This window comes from Rhipicephalus microplus, chromosome 3 (genome assembly GCF_043290135.1).
Source record: "Rhipicephalus microplus isolate Deutch F79 chromosome 3, USDA_Rmic, whole genome shotgun sequence".
NCBI lineage: Eukaryota > Metazoa > Arthropoda > Arachnida > Ixodida > Ixodidae > Rhipicephalus > Rhipicephalus microplus.
Window position 1 is genome coordinate 40,676,807 of NC_134702.1, and position 6,000 is coordinate 40,682,806.

The 6,000-nt window shown below is 45.2% G+C and overlaps 1 protein-coding gene across 1 annotated transcript in view; it reads right to left on the reverse strand.

Moving 5' to 3' along the window:
* The window catches only part of LOC119176062 (piwi-like protein 1), a 65,084-nt gene extending 64,309 nt beyond the window's left edge, over positions 1-775 (reverse strand). Inside the window, exons 1-2 of the mRNA XM_075889317.1 lie at positions 696-775; positions 531-610 (exon numbers count right to left, since the gene is read on the reverse strand). The gene's annotated coding sequence lies outside the window, so the exon portion shown is untranslated. The remainder of the gene's footprint in view (positions 1-530; positions 611-695) is intronic.
* Positions 776-6,000: the final 5,225 nt, after the last annotated feature.

Below are 6,000 nucleotides of genomic sequence, written 5' to 3' on the forward strand. Positions count from 1 at the left end.
ACGTCGGCACGGGCATAATTCCTTCAACGTGCATGAGCGCTATCTCGGAACTTTTCTGACACACAGCGTGTTAACGGATGCGCAGCGCCCGTGAGGGATTCAACAGGAAACGGCGCATTTATTACGGAGAGCACATGGAAATCGCGGGAGACGCTTACAGCGCGACGCTATCACAGGAGCACGGTCGCAAATTATTATGCTGCGTGAAAACTTCCAACTGACCCCGTTACATTGCACTATCGACTTTAACAATGCACGGTGTACTTCGCATGGTGCATACTCGTGAATCACCTGTGAACAGCATTGTTAGATTATAAAAATGGAAAGCGAGCGCTACTAAGACAACTTACTAGACTATGCGACAAGCTGTGTATAACACGTAATTCCTGTTAAAAAACAAAAACGAATGCAGCCGCGAAACATGAGCGTAAAACATTAGAAGCCGCGCACATCATTTCTAAAGAATGAGCATAAAACATTAGAAGCCGCGCACCTCATTTCTAAACAATGAGCACAAAAAAAGTACGCACCTTTTCAGATGTGCAATGAAGACACCCTCGCTGAGAACTAATTGAAGCAGCCTACAATGTTCCAGGGCGCACGAATAGTCCTGTGTAAATATATTGGAGACAGTATTAGTTACATTAAAGCACCTGACATAATAATAAAAACAACACTTCAAATGCTGCACTCACGCCGAACGAGTGCAAGAAAAACGCGTGCAAACGCGCGTGTTCGATCAAGACTGGTAGGTGTTCTGTGTTCTGGCAACGCCTCCTGTACTTCGAGATGCCTGGCGTGTCGGCGCGACCCTCTCCGCGCGATCCTCTCTTAATTACGCACACCACCGCCGCGCCGCGGCGCTGTGTTCTGACACTATCGTGCGCCTTGCCGGCAGGCGAGCGCCCGCGCAGTCTTTGCAGTAGCCCGTTCGGAGTGAGCGCTAATGCTGTTGGTCATTTTTTTTTCTCAGGGTGCCACGAGCTACTTTTTATCGCGCGTATTGCCTCTTCGGAGCTCGATCTAATAACCGAGCTGAAGCCCAGCCATGCGGTACTGCTGCGTGCCTTTTTGCACCTCGAGCCAGCGCAAGAAGCAGCCTGGCGTTTCGTTCCACGAGATACCTGCAGATGTAACACTCCGGGAACAATAGCTGAAAGTTATATCAAGAAAGGACTGGCAGCCGAATTCCACATCCAACTCCTCAGCTGTCTGCAGCCTTCATTTTCTCGATGCGGACTTTCGCGAAGACACCAAGAGACGCATGCTGAAGCCAGGTACTGTGCCCAGTGTTTTCCCACAATACCCTTCTTACCTCAGGCCAGCACCGTCGAAGCCGCGAGGTGAGAGAACCATTGCAAAAAGGAAACGCGAATGTTCCCCGACGAAATCAGCTTCCAATGGCGCGTCTGAAAACCTCACTCGTGTTCGTTCAACGCAGCAGAATGTGTCGGACTCAATGTTGTCCATTGATTGCGTGGACGTGCCCGTGTGTGACAACAGCAGCGTCGCCTCCCAAGACTTCATGCAACAATGCTGCACGTCCCGTGCCAGCGAAAATTCCGATGAGAGGCCTGATCCAAATAGCGCAGATAGACTGCTACATGCCAGCCAGGCCGCATACGCCATGAGGTCATTTGGCACGCAGACGTCACGCAGGTCATTTGGCACGCAGCGAAGTTCGTCAGCGGCTTTCTTGCAGAGCAAAAAGTGGCGTGAGAAAGAAAAGGCCTTAAAGGCACAGAATGAGAGGTTACGTAATATGCAAAAAAATTATGAAGCCCCTATTTTCAAACCATGCATTAGACATAAGTGACAGAAATGCAGTGGCTAAGATGTATCACAACAAGCCGCTGTCACGCAAAGTACTGAAGCTTTGAAACGGCATATATTGGTTCTGTTCTTTGATTTTTTTTTCAGTTAAGTGATTTCTTTAGACTGCAGACATCAACTGTGATAGCAGTGTCATGGATTGGGGAACTCGTCTTCCACCCTATTCGCTTTAAATTGTTAGTTTCGCTACATATGCACGATGATGCCCCTCGTTTTTTACCATTGTCTGTGACAACAAAGTCATTTTCTGCTTTACACTTTCTTTGACTACCAATATTTTGCATTTTTTTTCTTCACAGCCGAAGCTGCTGCTATTTTGTATAGCTGTAATACTTACTCCAGTGATAAAATATGTACATGTTCCCTCTTTTTGTTTACAATTTTCTGGCCATTATGTGCATGAACCTGCAGTTTATCTTGCTTTACATCGATGTTATGTCTTTTTTTATGTTGAAGCAATATCTATTCGTATTATTACCGTACTGTGATATTGCGTTATCTGCAACACACCCCAGATCTTGGTAGAGAATGCTTAGGGTGGCCTTTTGTTGCAGTGAATAAATATTGTGCTATTGTAGTTCCACTTGATTTACTTTTTATTTTCGTTCTTGACTTTATTTTCACTCTGCTAAGCCCTATAAACCTTGAAGAACAAAATTTTCACAAAGATGAGCGCTGCGAAGCTCCACAGAGCGACTAACGTAGTGACTTTCTGTGACGAAGCGTAGTGTCAGAAGCTGACGCTGCCTCGCGGCAGTCCGGTAAAACACAGTGGCCGCGGGTGAACAATAGGATAGCAGCCGACGTGCCAGGCATCTCAAAGTATAGGAGGCGTTGGTTCTGGCAGTCGACAAAATGAAGCCACAGAACCCCTATGAAGCCGTATTCAGCATCAGCATAGACGGCGCGCGCAAACATCCAATTCCGTCATAACCAACGCCCCCTCTAGACAGATGCCTGCCGCATGAGAAAAAAAAACAGCTGCCACACCCTTTCTCTTCTTCAATTTGAAAATGTTCTCGGTCGCTAGCGTCACCTGTGGTAGGGTGGCTAGAATGGGGAGGTGTGAAAAGCGGCTGCCAAAACCGGTCCCCACAGCGCGCCGATGTCGCTTGGGGTGCTCCATGCACCGGCGCGGGTAACATTGCGGAGGAGACAAACGAGACAGCACGCGCCGCTCTCCACAAAAAATGCTCCCACGCTGTGTGGTGGTGACCCGTTTTTGGTAAAATCATTTTGATCGAGCAAGTGTAGGGCAGTACATGGCACCTAAGCTCTTCAAAGTCTCATCTCTGAAAACCATTCTTGAAAAGGCCTTGATATTGTTACGGAAGGGAGACGCCGTATCGACGAGGCTGTGGATGAAATATATTTCAAACCATCAGCAGCAGCGGCGCGACCGGTAGACCAGACACCGAGCGGAGACCACTCTTCGTCTTCCTCGTCAGGTACACATGCGCGTCGCCCCCTAGAATCTCAATTTGCATGCATGTAGCAACATGTTTAGTTTAACGTCCTAAAACCACCATATGATTATAAGAGACGCCGTAGTGGAGGGCTCCGGAAATTTTGACCACCTGGGGTTCTTTATCAATTATACTCCAAGATCAGAAGTTTGAATCAATGTGCCCGTGCCTCGTATTTATAATTGACATGTCATAAAGCATTCGTTAAACATGGTTGTAGTATCATAATTTATCTTGCTAAGATAAACATAAACCCAAGTGTTTGTCTCACTAGGCACGAAGAATTAAATGTGGATTTTACCTGTTCCTAGAAGCATTTAGGATGAACATTGTCCTACAGGCTACCTAACCTATTAACCACCTTAAACCATGAAGACATTGACACTTTGTCCTTTCTTCTGCTATTGAGAACTTCCTATGAATCTATTTAAATATTGCAAGAAACGTTGCTACGATTGGCTGTCATGCGCATTTTTAAATAATTCTCCTTACTGTATTGTATCTTTTACTGTGATGTCTCTGTGTATCAGTGTATAGTTTTGATCCTGATGATTTCTGACACTTCATTATAATATTATGTGTAATTATTTCTTACGATCAATTCCCAACTATAGCTCTATAGATATATGTAATTTTAAATAATCAAAATTGTCACATTAGATGCTTCGCCGAGCTAATTCACTTTCCCGAATAGTTGATCTCCTGGAATTTTGATCACTCTACTTATTGATGTTTGCTTTTAATGTTCATGCCAAGTTATGATACATATGTATTCCCTCGCTCTCTAATTGTGGAGCTTCGTTTCATAACTTTTGTATTCGTACTTGGTGCCATTTTATACTTCTAAAGTTTATTTTATATTCCACATGTATGAATGTCTGTCGTGTATTGCTGCTTTGCCAACTTGTGACTGGATCGGTACTTTGTCCATCCCTCGAGCTTTTAGTCCCGTGCTCCTCGACCTATTGAAAGAAAAGAAATGAAGTCTCTGACCAAAATAACTATAGCTAATTTAGGTGAATTAATCTAGCAAATTTTGCACAAGATGCTGGACGAAGAACACAGTGGCTTAATGTGCACCGTAGAGTTGCATGTGATGGCTTATAACAACGTGGCACATGTTAAATCCATTTCTCATTGTTACAGAAAGCCGAAATATTATTTTACCGTCAACCCTCTCCGCAAAGATATGATCACTGACCTAAAAAAAAAATTACAGTAATTCTGGCAGCTTGCATCTGCTAGCGGACCATAATCGCAGGTATTTGCAGTGTAAAATATTTCCAGTGTAAATAATTTTTGGCCCTTTAACCTACACAGGGCCCGCTAGAATTGCAACTGTTTATGGAAACGGGGGCCTTGCTTTTCCAGGTACTGCAAACTTAGTGCTCCATGACTTGTACTATCAGCAGAAGCAAATTTTATTTTGGAAACATAACTGATAAATAGTGCTACCGTGTTGCAGGAATGACTCGCTGACAACTACAACTTGCACAATTTAAGGAGCAGCTTCATTTCTACATGTATAATGAGTGCATCAAATACTAATTGCCGAAGTAACGTGCTACACCAGCAACGGTGTTACTTATAACGTGTAACCACCAACTTTGCGAAACAAGGCGGGCGTTTTTGCACTCATCACGATTATTACGAAGTACCAGATTTCTCACATCGTAGCTTGGCACATAATATACAGGGCGACCATCCACCGCTCAGCGGTGCACGATTCACGGGCGACAGACACCGCTAGTGCATCTGATGGAACTCTTTCGTAGTCTTCCTCATTTTATTCCATCTCATGCAGCATTTTTCTTCAGACAGAGTGACTCTTCCACTAAGTGATCCACGTTGCCACCCTTGGGACTCTTCAAGAGGCTGAACTGAAGCATTAAGTTTTGCGGACAAGCGTAATGCAGTGACGCTGGATCTACTTTTTTTTTTTTTTTGGTCGTTGATGCCTTCAGGCAATTCAGAGTAACCCAGCGCAATCACCGATTGACGAAGTACTTGTAAAGCAGCTACCGCCTCTGAAAAAAAAAAAAAAGCAGCGCACCCGAGGAAAATTCTGCGAAGTGCGCCGCTCCCTACCCGCGCCGCTGCCATCAGCGCCCCTAGCGGCATCGGCGCGCCGAAGGGCCTTCTCCGACAAGCAAAAAGCGCGGTGCTCATCACACCTCCCCATTCTAGCCACCCTACCTGTGGCGGACGGTGCAACAACGCAACACTTTGCATAGCCTTCGAAACAGTAATGCACAATTGCACTCCAACAATTCTCGACTGATGGGACGCAGATGAAAAACCATTAGCTGGTACCGCCCGCCACCGTGATGATGGATGGTGGATGTGGCTGTACCCTTTAGATCGGGCGGCGGCTAACGCTATCTAGCCGTAATACTTAAACTAATCACTAGGTTTATCCTTTTTTTTTCCCTTTAAATAGTAAAGCTGGACGGGTACTTTGCTATGAAGGGTTTATTTTCACTCATGCCTTGAGTTTAGCCACCAATCAGATAACCTCCTTCTAGTTAAGTCTACCCGCTTAAAGTCTCTTTTGCCCTCCCTGTCCCTAAACCCCAGCGCTTTGAAAAACTCTGCGTCATCATCCTGAACTATAGGGTGAAGCCCTTTACAAAACATTATCAATTGTTCGGCAGTTTCTTCTTCCTCTCCACACGCACTGCATACTGTGTCTACCCCTTCG